Below are 23,406 nucleotides of genomic sequence, written 5' to 3' on the forward strand. Positions count from 1 at the left end.
TAACTGAGCTGCACACTACCTCACGCTCGAAAGGTTGGACGTAAGAAATATATTTTGACAATATCAGAGGAACTGTCCCAGCAATCACGAGTGTGTTGAGAAAATCGGGGAAATGCTAATCGTGTTGGAAAGTATAGATATTAATTTATTTTAAAAGAATACAAACTCAATATTTTGACCAATCCAGCTTGAGACTGTGCTGTCCATCGGGAAACAATATTTTGATGTTTCGAGATTAATATCGTATCGACTATATGGTGTTACGAATCTCAGATTTTCAATCAGCAAGGAGTCATTTTAAAGATACTACACAGTACATTACCCGCCTTTTGATATGATATAATCATCGAGATTAGATGCAAAGGATACTGCTGTCGGAAATTCGTAGAGCCAGAGGCTGTAGCTGAGGATATACTTCTCAGTGCTAAAGTTTTGTCCCTTAGCTTAACTACTTGTGCAGGTATTTCTGTTTTCTCCTTTATCATCAAGGTGAATTTCACATTTCACAACTACGAACAGTCACTGGTGCGATTTTCATGCCCGATGGACCAATTTTAATGTGTCAGACAAATACTGCGTGGGATATCTACAGCCTATAAAGTGTGGAATATGTACTCGTAGTAACTGAATTCCAAATTCGTTGGCTATAGTTAGAGGAGAAAATATTCTGAATAACAGTTATAAATTTTTCCGGGAGTTCACACACTTAACTAAATTTCGGTAGGTTCAGAAAATGTTGTATTAACCAGTAACTCACAAATTAAAAACTTTCATTAGTTTTACTTCCCGGTTTCGTTGAACAATAGAAGATGAGACGTTTATCCAAATTCTGAACTGACTGCCTGAAGAAAAATTTATAACGTTGGGATATTTCACAGTTTTTGAAAGTTGGTGGTTGTACAATGGTACTCTAGCAATAGATTACTGGTCTCCCCTGCGGCGGGAAACATGCGAACACGGTCAGAGGACGTACAGTGCTACGAAACAAAGGGCAGAACATACCTGAAGTGTCATTATTATTCACATCATACCCAAACAAATTACTTGCTATAACAGGGTTGACTGGAAAGATTAGAAGAAAGAGAGAACTAATATGAAGCGATTCTGGCACAGAAGAGTGTATATTTCCCTCGTTGAAACGTGACAGAGTATGTAAACTAGCTCTAGAGTAGGTGCGATGTTAGTGGACTGGCAAGCAATGTCTGCTGAAGGCCGTCTACGGGACATGCAAACTAAACCAAATAATCGATATTTTAGTTTGACGTGTATGCTATGAATTCATCACCAAGTTTAATTAAAAGTGGCTCCTATGTAGCCCTCCAGAACTTTATTCCCATTGCGTGACAACGCTCCACAGCCCGATGGATGATCCACTTCTTATAAGTATAGACTACACCAGTGGGAGATGAGACATGATCAGAAAAGATACGGGTGCTGCTACGAACATTGCGCTGCTCGTGCGAGAACGAAAAGGGTAGAAATGGTGATCCAAACAAAAAAACGTCCAATATCCTTGCCCCATATAATTGTCGTAGAATCCCATAAAATATACAGAGCTCGAACTGAATGACGTCCTCTGTGGCAACCAGCATGGGTTCCGGAAACATCGGTCATGAGAAACCCAAATCGCACTTTTCTCACATGACAATCTGAAAATCTATGCATCAAGGCTGTCTGGTATTTTCAGTATTTCTTAAATTTCTAAAAACATTGACTCAAGACCACATCGACTCTTATTACGGAAAGCCTGATTGTAAGGGGTCTCAAGGGAAATTTGTGACTGGATTGATGATTTCTTGGAACAGAGGACGCATGATGTTATCTGGGATGGAGAGTCATCTAACGATGCAGAAGTAACTTCCGGTGTGTTGCATATTAATGGGCTTGCAGACAATATCAATAGCACTCTTAGACATTTCTCGGATATACTATTATCTGCAATTTATTATTGTCTGAAAAAAGGCAACAGAAGTATTGTCATAACTTGATCATATCTCCAACAAATGTAAAAATTGTGATCTTACTTTGTTCAGAAATATAAATTTGTATACTCTACAAAACGAAAAATCGTTTGACTCCAAAATCAATGATTCACGGCTGAACTCAGTCAACTTATACAAATACCTGGGTGTAATAATTTGTATTGGTATGAAATTCAACGATCATATAGGCTCCGTGTAGGAAAAGCAGGTGGCACACTTCGGTTAATTAAATAGAATATTAGAGAAATCCAATCAGTGTACAAAGGAGACTGCTAGCAAAACATTTTGACTCATCTTAGAACACTTCTCGTGTGTTTGGGACCCGTATCGTGTAGGGGATGTTGGACGTGTAGAAGGAAAGGCAGCATGAATGGTGTCAGGTTGTTTTGTCACATGGGAGAGTCACGGCGTTGCTAGGAAAACTGAACTGGGTAACACTTGAAGAAAGATGTTAACTATACCCAAATGGCCTAATTAAGAAGATTTTACAGCCAACATTAAGGGATGAACCCAAGAATATGCCACAACCCTGTATGCACGACTCCCGTAGGGATCGCGAAGGCAAATATAGAATAATTACAATGCGCAGAGAGGCTATAAGCAATTAATGTTCCAGCGATCCGTGTTTCAATGAAGAGGAGAAAGTCGTAACCGCAGGTGCGATTGGAAGTAGACTCATTAGGTGCCCATTGACCCTAGGAATGCATTCTTCAGTCAGCCAGACAAGGACGGCGCACGACGATAGTTTAGGCATAATCCTTCGATTTCAATAATACATTCATATACCAACAAATCACTTGTAGCAATAGAGATGCTATAGCGCAAAATGGATTCTATTTGCATCGCATCAGATCTGGAATCGCCTTCTGTCCATCCCAGGTCGATATCGATGATTTGTCGAAGAAACTTCGAGTGGTTTTTTTTTGTGTGTGTGTCTTCTTCTGACTTGTCTGAGGTGGCCCGTCAGGAATTTCTCTCCTGTGACAACATCCCCATCACAGAGTAGCACATGAACATTACATCCTCAATTATTTACTACATGTATTAGATATATTCTAATCTCTGTCTTCCTCTACAGTATTTACGATCTATAGCTCTCTTTAGTTATGTTGAAGTTACTCCCTGATATCTTAACGGATGTCCTATCATTGTATTTCTTCTTCTTGTGAGTGTTTTCCATGCATTCGTTCCCCGTCAATTTTGCGGAGAACAACCTCATTCGTTACCTTATTAGAGTACCTAATTTTTGACATTCTTCTGCAGCACAGCATCTCAAATGCTTCGACTCAACGCCGTTCCGCTTTTCGCGCTATGTTTCACTGCCATACCATGGCGTGCTACAAATGTATGTTCTGAGAAATTTCTTCCTCAGATTAAGGTCTATGTTTGAAACTAGTAGTGTCCTCTTGGACATCAACGCCTTTTTGCCAAATCCAGTCTGCTTTTCATGTCCTCCATGATGGATTATTTTGCTGCTTAGGTAACAAGACTCCTTAAATTCGTCTACTTTGTCATAAGCAATTCTGATATTAAGTTTTCGCTGTTCTCGTTTCTGCTATTCCTCATTGCTTTCATCTTTTTTTTCGATTTACTCTCAATCTATAATCTGTACTCTTTAGAATATTCGTTCCATTCAGCGTCCTATAATTCAAATTTTCTTTCACTGAGAATAGCGATGTCATCAGGGAATCTAATCGTTGATAGTCTTTCACCTTGAACTGTTTCCAAACTCGAACCTTTCCTTTGTTCCCGTCATTGCTTCCTCGGCGTGTAGATTCAGCAATAGGGGCGAAAGCCTAAATTCCTGCCTTTTTAATTCGAGCACTTGGTTCTAGGTCTTCCACTTTTATTGTTCCCTCTTGGTTCTTGTACAAATTGTGTATTACCTTTCTTTATCTATACTTACCCCTATTTTTCTCAAATTTTCGAAAATCTTGCATTGCCGAAAATTTTTTTCAGGCCTACAAATCCTAAGGACTTGTCTTGATTTTTCTTGTCTTGCTTCCATTATCAACCGCAACATCACAACTCCATCTGCAGCGTCCTCACCTTTCCGTTCCTAGAGTATGTTAGAATAATTTACCGATTAGGCAATGGCAGATTTCTAAAATTCTCTTCAAGCCGATTTACTATTCTCTAATGACTTCGATGACAGGCTTCTTCCTTCCTTTCTTCTTCTTCAGCTTAGAGAGATTAAAAGTACAGTTCCCCAAAGTATTCGTAACACAATGTTTTCCCTAGCCAAAAACGTCTTGGTCGAAGCAGTCGGACGGTAATCTTTCATGAGAGGGTCAACGCTTGTGATGAACAGGAGGCTTCGGAGTGAAATCTCCCCTTCGAATGCAGCAGTGGAGCTAATTAGACTCGAACTGAGGGCGAGATGAGAGAAATTAATGGGAATCCTCGAAGCTAATTAGAGCAACAGCGGCACTGTGCTGCTGCGACTCGCCAACTGCTAACTCGGGTAGCGCTCATAGCATATATCTCCAGGGCCGTAACCGCAGCGGTAATGCGTAATGCGCGGAGTAAAGGGGAAAGGCTATGGGGAGGGGGGGGGGCGGAGAAGAACGACAAAGAGCACAATTCCGCAAGATGGGAAAAAACGAATGGAAAGGCGAGTTGGTCGAAGCCGCTCCAAACAACGACACAATAGTCCCACGTTTGGAAACAAGCTTTCACAATTCACCTCCAGTTGCAACTAATTTCAGATTACATTCTGAGCGTAAAGAATCATTAGACGTTACATTCGTAAATGAACTAAAGTTTGTCCTCCGTTTCAGCTATCTAGTTCTAAACGTTGACGTTGAAACAAGAAACAAAAAGAAATCACAGTATCCTCAAATCACGGCACTGATTTTGCACTCCGGATGAAAAATGAAACTAATTGGCCCAAAACTTCTAATGTATTTCGAAACATCAAATTACGGAACAAGCTAAGTCCTGCAGCTTATAATGGATTAAGTTATGAGCTAATACTTAACGCAGTTTTTTTCTTTGCTGGTGTGTGAGTAGAAATTGACGACGATATATGCACAGGAGTTGAGGATTCCGTAAGCTATTCTTGTTGAATCGCTAAATTAAAAAGGAAATTCAATTCGTATATAAAAAGCTCACACTATCTCGTTGGACAGGCAAGTAACTACGTATAAATAAAAGACGTTTAGCTGAAATTAACTGTCTCAGCGTATATGAATTCAAATTGTCTAGCCATTAATATCAACTATCAGTAATTAAGTAATGATTTCCAGTAGTTTGAAAAAAGTGATGCTAGGGATATTATTAGATTTATAATGTGTGTCACACTGTAATTCTATCTGAGGGAGTGGTGGAGGGGAGGGGCGAAATTATTAAAGCAGTGTACAAATGTTTCCTGACACTAAACTTGCACTTCAGAGTAGATTTTCTTCCCAAAGATTAACTTTATTTCTGAATTACGTTAAATTAAGATTTCTTTCTGAATATTAGCACCGTACAGGATACGTTTTATGTAAATGGACATGATGTTCTGCTTAATGCGTCGCACATAATAACCTGTGTAAATGAATTTACATCGTTAATTTTATAGTGCAATATGGTCGGAATTTTCGTACGTTTAAAACGAATGTTATACTATAGCTTGCTTTGTGAGACTAGATGCACTTTACCGATCGTTGTGAAGTTCGAGGTACTGAAGGAGGTTCTCAAAAGCACGAAGTACGCAAACTGATGTGACTGACTGCGGTTACATTTTCCCTTTCGATGGAGTGAATGATGGTTAGTTGCTTTAAACTACCTTAATGGTGTTAGACACTTCTCCAAGCGAAGACTACAAATAACATTTTGAATTTAGTTTCTCATAAAAATAAACCGTTACGCAAGGTGTGTGGAGCAATGGCACACATCTGTGCAATCGTGCCGGCAAGTGCTCTCGCAAACTCTATAGAACAGTGCTTCCAAACCTTTCCTAGGCCATGCCCTTTAGTATAAAAAACAATTTCTTTGAAAACTTTATGAAAGAAAAATCATTCTGCTTCCGTAGGACATTTATTAAACATAGAACTAAAGAGCTATGAGACATTTGGTACTGCTTATTTCCAACAACTATTTATACAAAATGATGGCAATCCTCAATGAATCACAAGTGCTACCTACAATGCAAAGTGTCCACATAGAGAATACACATTTGTTAGGAAACATGCTTCCTCTGCACCACTACTCTCCCTAGAATCCAAGTCCACACCCCCACTTAAAGTGAAACAAATTAAAATGTGCTGCACTATCTTTTAGCTCTAGTGTTTGAGAATCGCCCCACTACTGGACACCTTACTTCTGAACTGGCAGAAATTGGAAGACTTAGAGCTGCCAGGTTTATGTCTGACCACTGACAGTAATAATTGCCACGATAATAATAATAATAAATAATAATAATAACAATAATAATAATAATAATTTGTAGGCTCTACAGCAGCTTAGTAGCCATTACATAATTACTGTTGTGTTGTGCTGTCAGTTAACTCGTTTATTGCTCCGAAGTGAGAAATGAAGGAATTTCTTGTCTGAGAAGGCATTTTCAGGAGATATTTTAACATTTGTAATGTATATGTCTGAATTTTACTATCGAGATGCGTGTTACAAAGTAAAAAATATCTTTGTAGGGGAATGACTACATGAGATGGATGTACAATATTCATTTCACAATCTGTAATCTCCAGTACATAGTGTCGCTAGTTGATGGCAGTATCTGAAATAAGCAATTATTGGTAACTGACGTAATCAGTAATACCGTCCTATGAAATAGTGTTAATATTCGTGACATTTTAAAAACAATTTCATTTCGCAGCAGGAACACAATTACCCCGCTCTTTCATTCTCCAGAAAACTATATTTTACTCAGTAATGGGTAACCACCGCTATAGAGTGTGTTTCAAAATTATGCAACAGATTCCATATTCGTGTATCTTCCCATGAATGAAGACAGGACTTTTTCCTTACACCTGGAAACCTAAAGTTTACTTTGGCACCAGTTGGTGGACCGTTCATTTCTTTTCTGGTATCTATCTTTCTGGAGCGGCTAGCTAGTTCCATTACAGGAATCACTTGTGTTGGAGAACCGGTTTTCTCGACAACTACGTGACGATGTCGAAAATTTATCAGCAGGCTTAATCACCACAACGGTGGCACAGGCTGTATGTCCATGGCCGCCGGTTGGAAACATTTATGAAAGAAAAATGTAAATTTTGATCCTAAACGTAATCGTAAAAAGTATCCCAAGGTTACATGTGGATGAACAAAGAAGATGTACCACACGCCTTTAGGCATTTAGCCCACAGGAAGACGAGACAATCAATTCCTGTTTCATAGAACGCAGTAGGCCACTGGCGGATCCACAAGCGAACCTTGTGTTACGCATCCCCGTCCGGCTGTCATTTTTCAGGTCGCCAAAGACGTGAAAGTTACACGGCCTAAGATCCAGGCTGTACAGAAGATGTTGCAATGTTACCCGACCAAACCACAGAAGGTCAGCCCTCGTCAGTTGGCAGTGTGGGGTCAGGCGTTATAGCGCAATAGGACGATTCCGTCCGACAGCATTCCTTTTCGTTTTCACTTTATAGTTCGTAGCGGTGCCTGCGAATTGTCTTCATGGCGCTGCACACAGATTGTTGCCCTAATCTCGAGGAAATCAACAACGGGTTCATGCACTTAAAGAAGATCAGTAGATTGCTTTAGTGGGGGAGATGTAGGATGTTTGCACTTTTGGCAATGCCATTTTCCCTCGGACTGTCGGAAAGCTGTTTGCACGGAATCATCCTGTTGCTCAATAAAACTCTCCCCCACACTATCAATAAGGCGAAGGCCACGCTTCAGCGATTTGGTTGGGAAACTCTACATAGAGATTGGATCTTTTTCCATGTGACTTTCATATGTTTGGAGAACTGAAGAAAGACAGGAATAGACATCGGTCTCATTCGGACAGGGATATACAACAGCGGCTGACTTTGTGGTTACGTCACCGGCTGAGAGTCTGCGAAACAGAAATTGATCGTTTCGTCTCCCAGTAGGATAAATTTCTTAATGCGTGTGGTGATTGCTTATGTGTGAAACCATTCCATGGTCTTACCGTGGAGATTGTGCTGTTATTTTAATGCCCCTCATTTAAGCAGAGTTTTGCGTTCCCTAAGGTACAGTCTTGGGAAATGGGATGAATCTTTTAGAAGAACATCTACATCTCATGAATAGAAAAAAAGAGGGCTGTTTTGCACTAACTGATTCCACACGAACCTTCGTGGACAAACTTTCACAGAGAAATGTCTTGCTAGTGTTATCGCACTTTGGTCCTCTTCCAAGGACTCTGAATTCGGAAACGTATGACAGTTAAAGGTGAAGAGTCCTGACGGTACCCAGCAGTTAAGGCTCATAGGTATTGAGCCGATTATGTACAAGTAGTTTCAAAAGCTGTTTACTACTATTTCTTCCCATAGCAGCTGACTTGAGACAGTAGGCGGTAATCAAAGGCGCATGTAGGTGCTGTGCACGACATATTTAAAAAAAAGTTATACGTTATTTACATTCCCTCTAGCTTGGTGGGTTGGTGGTAGGGGCGAGCTGGTAGCAATATTGCTATCACTCTTCAGTCTTCGAATAAAATAATTAAAAAATTACCTAAAATATATTGTCACGGAACTGAATTAATGAAGTGTGATGAGGTGGTTATGTGTAAGTATGGTGGTTCTTTGGGCTTCTGACAATTTTTAGGTGATTTCGATGTAGGTGGTGTTGAAGAGGACATAATGTGAGAAAACATGTGAGATGAGCACTGGGAAGGGCCACATGATATTTGTAGGTAGTAGAATGACGGTAAGATCATAGTTATGCAGAGAAAGGATCACTTGGAGGTTTATCTCAGGAATGATTTCATTACCAGGGAGGGGGAAGTAATTCACGTTATTCCGGAGTGCGTAGAAATGTAAGAAAGCGGAGCTTTGTAATCAAGGTGCACTTGCTGGTTTGGATTTTCAAGTATGGCTTATGTAAGCGGAAGTGCTTGTTATTATGCTGGAGTGTGTAGAAATGTAAGAAAGGAGGAACTTTGTAACTGAGGTACGGATGCGTTTTTCGATTTTCGAGAATCGCTTACACGGCAGATACTTGTACTCGATTTTTGGGAAGACATTGAGGCGTAGCGCCTTCGCATCGCTCCTGTCACTTGTTAGGACGATATAGTTATAGGCATGAGTCATCGACAGATGTCACCAGCTGACATGGACCTGAGTTGTAGAGTTGCAAGTAGTTGTACCAGTAGGCGGCAGAGGTAAGTAGTTGACGGGCAGTGCTACCAGTCGTAGTCAAAACAATGTCGTAAAGTTAGGTTTGACTAATGTTTAATGTATTTGCAAAATTATAATTGTTTTATATGTGTAGTAATTAGCAGTGTGAGTGTTGTATGAATGAAGAAGAACGGAAGTAAATGAAAATTGTTTTGTTTATTCACGAAGTACCAGTTAAACTATACAGCGGATTTACTACAGTTAAATGCGCAGTCAGTTTATGGTAATAATAAATCGTTAGTCGATCACAAATTAATCGGTAATTTCAGAAGGAGTAATTTTACATTTGATACTTTTCTAAATTTATTTATTTAGCAATTGCCATAGAAAGAAATGTTTTACTGTGATTAATGATTGAAGTATAACGCGGGTTGGCGCGGGATAATAATGCAACCTGATTTGCTGTTTGTGAGATCAGCCAATCCTAAAAATGCAGGCTCGCGCCAATCTATGCTGGGAAAAAAGCCTTTGGTGTGATCTGAGTCAGTCGGAGCTGAGGGTTCGAACTAGTAACATCTCATTGAAAGCAGCTCTGACAAAAGTACTGTTAAATCGGCGGAAAACTCTAATTACGAGTTCGTGAAGTAGTACAAAGTGTATATAAGTGAACTGTATAGCGGAAGTCGTGTGGAATTTCGGACGGAATATCAAAATTATTGCTTTTGACTGTAAGTTAAAATCACGTGGTGTGTTGTGCGATCTAAGACTGGAACAGGTATTACGTGTAGAGCAGAGTGCACAACATTTGAGCTAGCATTTTCATAACTAAACAATCTAGTGAGCTGTATTAACTTCGGTAACGAGTGTAAATACCATAAACTGGCTACGTGTGGGATTGTGGTGTGCGTGGGAACTTTACATTGTGTAGACACTTAGTACGGACTTGGCAGTATTAAATGTGATCTTTATCGTAAAAATACACCTGAAAATTTACATTGCCAAGTTAAAACTTTTATTCCAGTACTAGCCACATCCCGTTTACCTGACAATTCTATGTATGTTGCGACCTGCAATAGACAGTATTGGTCAAGTATTTTCTATTACAGCTTTTAGCTAGACTAATGAACACTGCTGGATATTGGCAGGGCGGTAAAAAGTAACGTGCCGCGACGCATCATGGCTAACGTATTAATGGTTTTTCTGGACTTGTGGAAAATTTAGAGGATGATACAGGTTCCGGGTTACGAAAGGTATACGGCTGAGAGCCGGAGTCTGTGACCTTCAAGGGCCAGGTGCTGGTGGTAAAATTTGGGAGGAGTAGGAATCATGCAACATTAGCACAAGTTACCAAGGGTCGGATGAGGGTCTTAAAAAAATGTCTGATATTCGTCGGAGTTATTCCCAAGTTTAGGCAGTTAGCAGTTTCAGTCACTTTGGACAGCCTTTTGAATGATTGATTGGTGGTTGGTCTAAGTTAATAACTGAAGAACTAAACTCAACTAGACTTCGACCCAACAGGCCTTGGAAGGCCCAACGGTACAGACTGGCCGCCGTGACATCCTCCGCCCACAGGCGTCACTGGATCCATGGAGGGGCAAGTGGTGAGGACACCGCTTTCCCTGCCGTGTGACAGCTTAAAAGTCCGCAGCTGCTACTTCTCAATCAAGTAGCTCCTCAGTTTTCCTCACAACGGCTGAGTGCACCCCCCTTACCAACAGCGCCCGGCAGTCCGGATGGTCACCGATCCAAGTGCCAGCGCAGCCCGAGAGTGCTTAAGTTCGGTGATCTGACGGGAACCGGTAAGTTAATATTTAACGCAGAGTTAATCGAAGGCATTTTGGTATTTCATTTAGAGTTCAAAACGTCGTTAACCCTGTGGTGCAGTTGTCTACTGCAGTGGACTACATTTAATGTTGCCTCTTTGGTGTTTTTGACCATTACCGAGGCTGCATAGCATGCTGTGCACAGCACAAGTACAGAGTATCCAGTCGAGTGTATTGCGTTCATTTACAGCCTCAGGATTGATTAAAACAGCCGCAGTGGATACGTAAACCCAGGGCTAAATGATTTTCAAACGAATGATGTGGAAGACATAATAAAATTTCTTCTGAATGAGAAGGAGAAAACAGCTTGGTTGCGATGTTGAAACTATTGTTAATTTTTCATACGCGTGGGGCGTTTTGCTTAACTGAAGGATTATTCAGACTGGTCAATAACTTTAATAAGCCAGTTACAGCTATCGATGATAGGTCATTAGCAAAAATAAATATCCGTCATCATGTGCTGAAGGAAAATTCCTTCGGAATTTCTAAAACCACTGAGGGAGAGAGGAGGGGGGGGGGGGGGGGAGTGGAAAGCAAACGGTTAATCAAGTCGGTTTCTAGAATCTGTGAGTATGGAAACATACAATGAGACTTTCGGAAAAGTGTAATCCACTGAATCCCGATGACAGTAAGCGCACATCAGTACGAGAATTGCACAGAAATCAGCTTCACGGCTCACGCATAAGAGTTTCTAACAAGACTAACATGCACAATAATCGAAAAGAAAATTGGGAATATGTTAGATGATAAATTTGGCATGAGAGAGGTTTTCTGGCACTGGGCTTGATAATGGAACCGATTCTTAAGAAAATTCAAAACATATACATAGGAACTGTAGTCCTAGAAAAAGCACTCGTCAACGTAAAATAGTGGAAGATGTTATAAATTCTCAAAGAGATACGAGTAAGGTAAGAGGAAAGACAGGTAGTATACTGTATGTGTAAAAACCAAGGGGTACAATATGAATGGAGGAGAAGAGTGCCGTGCCAGGGCTAAAATGAGTATAAGACAGGGATGCTGTCTTTCGCCCTTTTGTTCACACTCTACGCTAAAGAAGCGAAGTCAGAAATGAAAGAAACTCGTGGGATTAAAATGCAGGGCGAAAGGATATGTTTATTGCTATGCTGAACAAAACCATAGTAATAAAAAGTTTAGGAAATGGATTAGAGATGATCATCAAAATTGGTGACCACAAAGTAGGTGATGTGAAGAAGGCAAAATAACACAAAACTGAAGAAGCAAGCAAAACATAAAGAGCAGACTAGCGCAACAAAATCGGGATTTCCTGATAAAAAGAATTCTACTAGTATCAAACTGTGGCTTTTATTTGTGGACGAAATTTCAGGGAATGTATATTTAGAAAACGTCGCGGTATGTTAGTGAAATAGAAAACCGGAAAAGACGAGAATGGAAGCATTTGACTGTGACGGTATGGAATGATGATTAAGATTACGTGCACTGGTATGTTAATAAATGCGAACGTTGCCCATAGAAGTGTCGAGGAGAACGACACGTGAATAATATTGAGAAGACTAGTGCACAGGATGATAGGACACATTTTAAGACATCATGGAATAAGTTCCATAGCACAAGAGGTGCCTGTAGAATGTAAAAACTGAGGAGAAGGCAGTGTAAGTAATATACTGTACAAATAAGTGTGGACATAGGGTACAAGTGCCACTCCGAAATGAAGAGGTTGTCAAAGAAGAGGTATACATGACGAGTAGCATCAGATGAGTCAGCAACGAATGGAACACCAACTGCAGGTGTGACTTCGCAGGTAGACCCCACATGTCACAAATGTGTGATAACCTTTCCTACTATTTCCTTCCAACTCTAGTCAGAATACAGCATATTCCTGTCGTTCACAGACGGCATAGTCTGTATTTGGCCGATGGTGGAGTCTTACATTTGTAAGCGATTCTGATTTCTGAAACTGAAGTGACTCAGCTGTGTGCCGGCTGCCTGCTCATTTCTAATCTGAAGCTGATTCTACTGTCAGAGTGAAGAGCGCTCTACGACGTCTAGTGAGAACTGGCGGTACGCGTAGATTGCGTATTACGAACACGTGCCGGGGAGATGAATGAGTGTAGCGCTACTAGGTCAGTGTACTGATGACTGAAGACAGTGGTCATAGGTTTGTGGAAAAGAGGCAGTTTTGAGTTTGGTGCAGGGCTCTGTGCTACTTTGTTTTGAGAGCTTCAGTTGAAGATTCGTGTGGTAATGATCAGTTTTCATACTATAGATGATGGGAGTGGCCAATATATGGAAAGGAGCAATAGTTGTGGAAGACTGTGTTTATTGTGTATGTTGTCTTGAGGAATATGTGGCATGCAGTGTGTTCTACGGGTACAAATTATAAGGCACTTTTCTCTCTTTGATATCTTTGTCTTGAACTCTGTTCCGAATAATGGATGTTGACTGCAGTGGTCATTAGTTTGATGTGTCCAGACTACCGATAGTGACATGTATTAGAGACTTGGTGTCCGCTGCAATGTAATACGCAGAGCTTGTTTTTTGCCTTTCCGTGACATATCTTAAGCAATATGAATGATCTGTGTGTAGTTGTTATTTTACATAATGTGCTCTGAGTGGACATTTATCGCGCCCTCCTCAATTTACCAAATGTATTTGTTCTTGGTCACGTTGTGAACTATATGGGCAGCTATGAGGCATAAATCCGTGTGAGAGCACTGGTTCCTGAACAATTATTTAAAAAAAGGAACTTCCCCGGTACAGTCTTCAGTTAAAGATCTTTGCATCTTAGTTAGCAAGTTATCATGTTAAGTGAGGTATAACTGATAAGTTCTGGATCATATGTTGATGCATACAGGGCGCGTAAGCTGTATACACAAACGGTCACCTCCTCTGAGACTTAATAGGAATGAGGAGAAGAAACTAGGCTTTATTTTAGTGTTGAAATTACTGTTTATTTATTGGTCACTGACCGTGTTTCGCACAACTTAAGGCATCTTCAGCTTGGCTGATAAATTTCCAGGCTATGGATATCGACGATAAAACACATGAAAAAAAAATTAGCCCTCGTCATGAGCAATAATTAAGCGACACACGCGTTACTGATGGATAAATAACACTAATTTCAATGTAGCAAACAAAAATGTTTTCTTCTCCTCATTATACATGCTGATTACTGTATCAACATGCCATGCAGAGGGAATCCTTGATTAGGAGTCACAAACTTATATTCTCGCTGACTGGCATTAATACTAGTCTATTTGTCATCTAAATATTAACCTGACATGCCTTTGTTAATAACGGATTTTTCTTTTAGGTCATCAGTCTCCTAACTGCTTTGATGCGGCCCGCGACGAATTCCTCTCCTAAGCAAATGTCATCTCAGAATACCACTTGTAGCCAAGTCCTCATTTATGGGCTGGTTGTATTCCAATCTCTGTCTTCCTCTACATTTTTGCCATCTACAGCTCTCTCTAGAGCCATGGAAGTCATTCCCTCATGACCTTAAAGGCATCGTCCGCAGCTCGTGGTCAAGTGGCTAGCGCTTGTGCCTCTAGATCACGGGGTCCCGGGCTCGATCCCATGCTGGGTTGGCGATTTTCTCTGCCCGGGGACTGGGTGTTTGTGTTGTCCTCATCATTTCATCATCATCAATCGTGACAGTGGATGTACTGCATTGTGTAAAAATTGGTGCTTTGTACAGATGCTGATTACCGCACAGTTAAGCGCCCCACGAACCAAAAATCAAGACGCCCTGTCATCCTGTCCCTTCTCATTGTCAGTGATTTCCACATATTCCTTTCCTCTCCGATTCTGTGCAGAACCTACTCGTTACTTCCCTTATTAGTCCACCTAATTTGCAACATTCGTCTGTAGCACCACATCTCAAATGCTTCGATTCTCTTCTGTTCCGTTTGTTCCACAGTCCATGTTTCAGTACCATAGAATGCTTTACTCCAGGCGTACATTCTCAGAAATGTCTTCCTCTAATTAAGGCTAATGTTTGATACTAGCAGATTTCTATTCTTCATAAATAACCTTTTTGCCAAGTTTTTCATGTCCTCCTTGTTCCTTCTGCCATCGGTTATTGCACTACTTTGGTAGCAGAATTCCTTAACTTCCACTACTTCATGACCATCAGTCCTGTTGTTAAGTTTCTCGTTGTTCTCGTTTCTACTACTTCTCATCTTGCGCTATTCTACACTGTCCAACACTTTTTCCAGGTCGACAAATAATATCAACGTGTTTTGGTTTTCTTTAGTCGTTCTTCCATTATCAACCGCAACGTCAGAATTGCCGCTCTCATGCCTGTTTGCAGTCTAACACATCCCCGATTTCCTTTTCTATTATTCTCTACTTTAATCTTGCCAGTAACTTGGATGCATGAGCTGTTAAGTTGTTTGTGAGATAATTATTGCACTTGTCAGCTCTTGCAGTCTGCGGAATTGAGTGGATGATGTTTTTCCGAAAGTCAGATGGTATGTCGCTAGACTCATACATTTTACACACCAACGTGAAGAGAGATTTTGTTGCCGCTTTCCCCAATAATTTTAGAAACTATAATGGAATGTTATCTGCCCCTTCTGCCTTGATTGATCTTACGTCCTCCAAAGGTCCTTTAAATTCTGATTCTAATGTCGGATCCCCTATCTCTTCTGAATCGACTCATGTTTCCTCTTCTTTCATATCAGACAAATATTCCCCCTTGTAGAGACTTCCAGTGCATTCTTCCCACCTGTCCACTCTCTCCTTTGCATTTAACAGTGGATTTTCTGTTGCTCTCTTAATGTTACCACCCCAGCTTTTAGTGACACCGAAACATGTTTTCACTTTTCTGTATGCCGAGTCTGTCTTTCAGACAATCATTTTTTTCTCGATTTCTACACAATTTTCATGCAGCAATTTCGTCTTAGCTTCCCTCCACTTCCTACTTATTTCATTCCTCAGCGACTTGTATTTCAATATTCCTGAGTTTCCCAGAACATTTTTGTACTTCCTCCTTCCATCGATCAACTGAAGTATTTCTTTTGTTACCTATGGATTCTTCACAGCTAACTTCTTTGTACCTATGTTTTCCTTTCAAGCTTCTGTGATGGCTCTACTTAGAGATGTCAACTTCTCTTCACCTGTGCTGTCTATTGAGGTATTCCTTATGCCTGTATTTATGAGGGGCGTTTGAAAAGCCCGTGGAAAGTCCGAGAAACGGCACCACCGCCGCGTATTGAGGCCGTGTTTAGTTAGTAGCATCTTTGGAAAGAACGCATACCAAGTTTCAGCCATATTGGTCTATTCTGAATTTCGTGTGATGACTAAACATTACTTTATGAAAGGCAAAACGCCTCAGGAGACTAAAGAGAAGCTTGATAAACATTATGATGACTCTGCACCTTCGGTTAGAACAGTTTATAAGTGATTTCAAATTTTCGGAGTGGCCATGTGGGCACAAGTGATGTTGAACGTTCTAGACGCCTTGTGGAGGTTACGACTCCGGAAATCATTGATAAAATCTGTGATATGGTGATGAATGACAAAAGAGTTAAGGTGCATGAGATTGCTAGTGCTGTTGGCGTATCGAATGAAGGGGCATATAATATTTTGTATAAACATTTGGACATGAGAAAGCTATCTGCAAGATCGGTTCCGCGACTGCTCGCGCTTGACCAAAAACGGAATCGTGTGAAGTGTTGCAAGGATGGTTTGCAGCTGTTCAGGAAGAATCCACAGGACTTTCAGCGTCGTTTCATCACTATGGATGAAACATGCATACATTACGATACTCCTGAGACCAAACAACAATCTAAACAATGGGTTACCAAGGGAGAATGTGCACCAAAAAAGGTGAAGACCACTCCTTCGGCCGTAAGGCCATGCCGACTGTCTTTTGGGATTCGCAAGAGATAATCCTCATCGACTATCTGGAAAATGGTAAAACTACTACAGGTGTATGTTATTCATCGTTATTGGACCGTTTGAAAACCGAGCAGCAAGAAAAACTCCGGCGATTGGACCACAAAAAAGTCTTTCTCCATCACTACAGTGCACCAGCACACACCTCAGCAGTTGGGGTCGGAAAATTAATGGAAGTAGGATTACAGCTCGTTTCACTTCACCCTATTCCCCAGACCTGGCTCCCTCGGATTACTGTTCGTTCCCCAATTTGAAGGAATGGCTGGCGGGACAAAGATTTTATTCAAACGAGGAGGTGATTGCAGTAACTAATGGCTATTTCACAGACATGGACTATTCCTATTATTCGGAAGGGATCAACAAATTAGAACAGCGTTGGACGAATTGTCTCAAAGGAGACTAAGTCGAAAAATAAAACAGGTTAACCCAAAACTAAAAGGTATCAGATAGATTATATAATGGTATGACAGAGATTTAGGAACCAGGTTTTAAATTGTAAGACATGTCCAGGGGCAGATGTGGACTCTGACCACAATCTATTGGTTATGGCCTGTAGATTAAAACCTAAGAAACTGCAAAAAGGTGGGAATTTAAGGAGATGGGACCTGGATAAACTGAAGGAACCAGTGGTTGTACAGAGTTTCAGGGAGAGCGTAAGGGAACTATTGACAGGAATGGGGGAAAGAATACAAACGTCTCATAAATGAGATCGACAGTGAGTGCAAAATGGCTAAGTAGGGATGGCTTGAGGACAAATGTAAGGATGTAGAGGCTTATCTCAATAGGGATATGATAGATACTGCCTACTGGAAAATTAAAGAGACCTTTGGAAAAAAGAAAACCACTTGTATGAATATCAAGAGCTCATATGGAAACCCAGTTATAACCAAAGAAGGAAAAGCAGAAAGGTGGATGGAGTATATAGAGGGTCTATACAGGGGCAATGTTCTTGACGACAATATTATGGAAATGGAAGAGGATGTAGATGAAGATGAAATGGGAGATACGATACTGCGTGAAGAGTTTGACTGAGCACTGAAAGACCTGAGTCGAAACAAGCCCCCGGGAGTAGACAGCATTCCATTAGAACTACTGACGGCCTTGGGAGAGCCAGTCCTGACAAAACTCTACCATCTGGTGAGCAAGATATATGAGACAGGCGAAATACCCTCAGACTTCAAGATGAATATAATAATTCCAATCCCAAAGAAAGCAGGTGTTGACAGATGTGAAAATTACCGAACAATCAGTTTAATAAGCCACAGCTGCAAAATACTAACACGAATTCTTTACAGACGAATGGAAAAACTAGTAGAAGCCGACCTCGGGGAAGATCAGTTTGGATTCCGTAGAAATACTGGAACACGTGAGGCGATACTGACCCTACGACTTATCTTAGAAGAAAGATTAAGGAAAGGCAAACCTACGTTTCTAGCATTTGTAGACTTAGAGAAAGCTCTCGACAATGTTGACTTGAATACTCTCTTTCAAATTCTAAAGGTGGGAGGGGTAATATACAGGGAGCGTAAAAAAATTTACAATTTGTACAGAAAAAGCAGATGGCAGTTATAAGTGTCGAGGGGCATGAAGGGGAAGCAATGGTTGGGAAGGTGGTGAGACCGGTTTGTAGCCTATCCCCGATGTTATTCAACTGGTGTATTGAGCAAGCTGTTAAGGAAACAAAAGAAAAATTCGGAGTAGGAATTAAAATCAATGGAGAAGAAATAAAAACTTGGAAGAGCAGCTGAACGGAATGGACAGTGTTTTTAAAGGAGGATATAAGATGAACATCAACAAAAGCAAATCGAGGATAATGGAATGTAGTCTAATTAAGTCGGGTGATGCTAAGGGAATTAGATTAGGAAGTGAGACACTTAAAGTAGTAAAAGAGTTTTGCTATTTGGGGAGCAAAATAACTGATGATTTTCGAAGTAGAGGGGATATAAAATGTAGACTGGCAATGGGAAGGAAAGCGTTTCTGAAGAAGATAAGTTGTTAACATTGAGTATAGATTTAAGTGTCAGGAAGTCTTTTCTGAAGGTATTTGTATGGAGTGTAGCCATGTATGGAAGTGAAATATGGACGATAAATAAGTTGGACAAGGAGAGAATAGAAGCTTTCGGTATGTGGTGCTACAAAAGAATGCGGAAGATTAGATGGGTAGATCACATAACTAATGAGAAAGTATTGAATACGATTGGGGAGAAGAGTAGTTTGTGGCACAACTTGACCAGAAGAAGGGATCGGTTGATAGGACATGTTCTGAGGCATCAAGGGATCAGCAATTTAGTATTGGAGGGCAGTGTGGAGGGTAAAAATCGTAGAGGGAGACCAAGAGATGAATTCACTTAGGAGATTCAGAAGGATGTAGGTTGCAGTAGGTACTAGGAGATGAAGAAGCTTGCACAGAATAGAGTAGCATGGAGAGCTGCATCAAACCAGTCTCAGGACTGAAGACCACAACAACAACAACAACAACAACAACCCAAAACACGTAAGAAGTTTTTAATTTTGCACGGATGTTTCAAACACCCCTCGTATAGCCTTAGAGAACTTCAAGCGTACGTCATCATTCTTGAGTACTTCCGTATCCCTCTTCTTTAGGTATTGATTCTTCCTGACTAATGTCTTGAGCTTCAGCCTACTCTTCATCACTACTATATTGTGATCTGAGTCTACATCTGTCGTGGATACGCCTAACAATCCAGTGTCTGATTTCGGAACTCTGTCTGACTACTATGCAATCTAACTGAAATCTTCCTGTAGCACCTGCCCTTACCTGAGTATACCTTCTCCTCTCATGATTCTTGAACAGAGTATTCGCTGTTACTAGCTGAAATTTATTACAGAACGCAATTACTATTTCTCCTCTTTCATTCCTTGTCCCAAGCCCATATTCTCATGTAACCTTTTCTTCTACTCCTTCTACAACAGCATTCCAGTCCCCCATGTCTATTAGTTTTTCATCTGTCTTTAAATACCGTATTACCTTTTCAATATCCTCATATACTTTCTCTATCTGTTCAGCTTGCGACGTCGGCGTGTAAACCTGTCGCTGTTGCTGTCAATTCTGATAAGAACAGCGCTATCATTGAAATGTTCATAGTAACAGACTCTCTGTCCTACCCTCCTAATCATAACAAATCCTACTCCCATTATACTATTTTCTGCTTCTTTTGATACTACCCTATACTCATCTGACTAGAAATCCTTGTCTTCTTTCCATTTCACTTCACTGACCCCTACTACAACTACATTGAGCCTTTGCATTTCTGTTTTCAGATTTTCTAGTTTCCCTACCACGTTCAAGCTTCTAACATTCCACGAACCTTTCGTTGATTATTCAATCTCTTTCTCATGGTAACCTCCCCTTGGCAGTCCCCTCCCAGAGATCCGAATGGGGGACTATGCTGGAATCTTTTGCCAATAGAGAGATCATCATGACACAGGCTACATGCCCTGTGGATACACGTCACGTGATTTTAAAACAGTGGTTTCCACTGCCTTCTGCATCCTGATTCCCTTGATATTGATGTGTCTTCCACCTTTAGAGGCAATTTTCCACCCCTAGGGCAAGACAGTGCCCTGAACCTCTGTCCGCTCCTCTGCACTCTTTAACAAAGCCGTTGGCAGTGTGAGGGTGAATTCTTACGCCGGAAGTCTTTGGCCACCAATGGCGATTACTAATAAAAATTTAAGCAGTGGTGGGGTTCTAGCTCAAGACCGAGGACGTTGTGATTACTAATCAGACACGCACCCCTAGACCACAGGTGCATTAGAAATAGGTTATTGATGGAATTACAAAAATACCACCGAAGCTTTGATCAATGTCTTTATGGCAGTATATTGTTTATAGCAGTGCTGAGAATCTGTTGGTATTTCTTTGTGTGGAGATCACAGTGGAAATGTGAGAGCAGTTCTGGCAAGTTTTGAATTATCTTATGTCCTACATGAATTTGATATTTTAGTGACTTTCGTAATTTTGGTTAAGAAGATATTGTCAAAAATGTCGATTATTGTGCTAAAATCTACAGTTACTACATATTAACTGACATCATTATTAAAGACTTCGTGTCTTCATTACAGTTTCTTCATTGGCTGTTGACTTTAATTGAGCTGATGTTAAAGCTTCTTGGGATCCTCTGGCAGTTAAATGATGGCTTTGTGATATTAAAGAGCAAAAACTGTTTATTCAAGATGGTCTTCTGGGTAATTCCATTTTTGTATTTAAAAACAAATGTGTAACCAAAAGTGTAGCCCTTCTGTAACTCACCCCAATCTACCACGACATTACTCTATAGTAAGTTCCTGAATATCTTATAGTGTGTTTTGTTGTCCAACCCAAGAGGAAAGGGAATAGCGGGGGCTCACCAGCAACAATAAATGGTAACACTGCATAACAGTCAGCTTCATTTCAAAAGGGACTGACGTCTTTACTTCCTAAACTACTTGTTCGCAGACTGGTCCATGTTGTCTACAGAGACAGTCGTGAATCAAGGCGACTGATCTGGTATTTCAGATCTGTAAGGTATAATTACAGCATCGGTACAGATCCCTCTCGGTAGTGATGCAAGGGTCTAAAGCTCTTCAAAGGATGACGGTCGCCGGACGCTGTGGCCGGGCGGTTCTAGGCGCTTCAGTCCGGAACTGCGCGACCACTACGGTCGCAGGTTCGAATCCTGCCTCGGGCATGGGTGAGTGTGATGTCCTTATGTTAGTTAGGTTTAAGTAGTTCTAAGTTCTAGGGGACTGATGACCTCAGAGGTTAAGTCCCATATTGCTCAGAGCCATTTGAACCAAGTTATTGGATGACTGTCGGTAGCAGCTGTCATTCCGTAACGAACAGTTGTCCACACCGACCGTTAATTTAAGCAAAGATAGGAATTCAACAGTCGTCCCAATCACTCAAGATTTCATTATTCCTGTATATTTAGATATCAGCCATAAATAGTCATTTTAGGGCTAAAACATAAGAAAATCACACCATGGAAATTGATTTAGTTAAAATATTTGTAAAGTACGAGGTATCCAACAACAGTTGTCCGTTCTGGTCAACCTATCATTCGAGTGAGTCACTATGCAGCAAACGCGCAGCAGTAAATGTCACGATATGATTAATATGCTTTTACTGTTGTATAGGCTGAAGGTAATTCATATAACTATTCACAACATGTACAGCAGCGACAGTTGGGGTCATGTAGTGTAAGTAAGGTTACAAAATTATTAAACGAGTTTCATTACAAGTCCTTTAAAACCAGTTTTCATGAATGAAATCAGCAAGTATATTTACAAATGAGCTTTAAAATACATCAAGAAATGACGATTTCCACTGTGTTTTTCATATATTAATGGCAAAGGGATCCACCAAATATCCTATGCCTGGCCTATATAGAACTGCTACATTCATTAGAAATAAAAGAATATAAGCTTGTTGAAGATCATGTTGATAAAGTATAGCTCCGCATCAATTTGAAATGCGGCAGAAGCTAAAATCTACCGTAGCCGCTGTTCTCAAAGTGGGTAAGTGGTTCACTGAATAACTCGTATTAAGGCAACATAAAAAAGTTCACACAGATCGTTTTTTGAAGATTTGTCCACATCATAATAAAATACTGAAGATCCACATGACAAGGCTAGATCAACCAGATCCATTTAATAAAAGCATGCAAACGTCCTCTATTGACATATTTCTTACGTAGTATGTGGCGCAACTTCGATTGCGGCACATTGCTTGCCTAATGTTGTCATACTAAAGTCAGGCTAAAATTTCCATATTATTTAGCTCCAGGGTCGTGAGGAGTCCTGCCTCGAACGAGGACACATCGTCCAAGATCTCCCAAATCTGAGTGCTGTTTACTAACAGCTGCTCATTCATCAGGAAAACACCAGACGACCTCAAATGGCAGTATACCTCCATCGCCTCAAAGAGGTCCATGAATCTGCCCTTTCAGCCTTGTGCAATTACCTGACGTCCGATTTCACAGAGGGGAGGGTGTGTCCTTTGTCAGGCAGGTGGGCAGGTTGGCAGCGATGTTGGATCTCTCAACCATATCCCGCCTTTCGAAAGTAACACTCTCACGAAACATATTCATTAACTATCTCCAAGACGAATTTTTTATAGAAAATACAGAGCCCGCAGTAAATGTAGTGTACCATTTTAGGTAATTTGACGACATACTTCTGATTCGATAATGGTAATGATCACGTAACCCAGAGAATTGCAGATAAGTTCAATGGACAACATCAAAAATTAATTTCACCTGCGAAATGAATCAAAGGTTCCATTAAGTTCCTAGACTTAAATATCAGGTACGACTATGGGAAACATGAATTGAGGATTTTCGGAAAAAGTGCTTGTACTGACATTGTTATTCACTACCAAGTAAATCAGCTTAATCAGGATACGTAAGCTTTCTTTTTATTTTTCTATAGACCGTCTTCCTAAGTTCCCAATGTCTCCATCTGAACCAGAAA

The sequence above is a fragment of the Schistocerca gregaria genome, chromosome 3 (assembly GCF_023897955.1).
Source record: "Schistocerca gregaria isolate iqSchGreg1 chromosome 3, iqSchGreg1.2, whole genome shotgun sequence".
Lineage (NCBI taxonomy): Eukaryota > Metazoa > Arthropoda > Insecta > Orthoptera > Acrididae > Schistocerca > Schistocerca gregaria.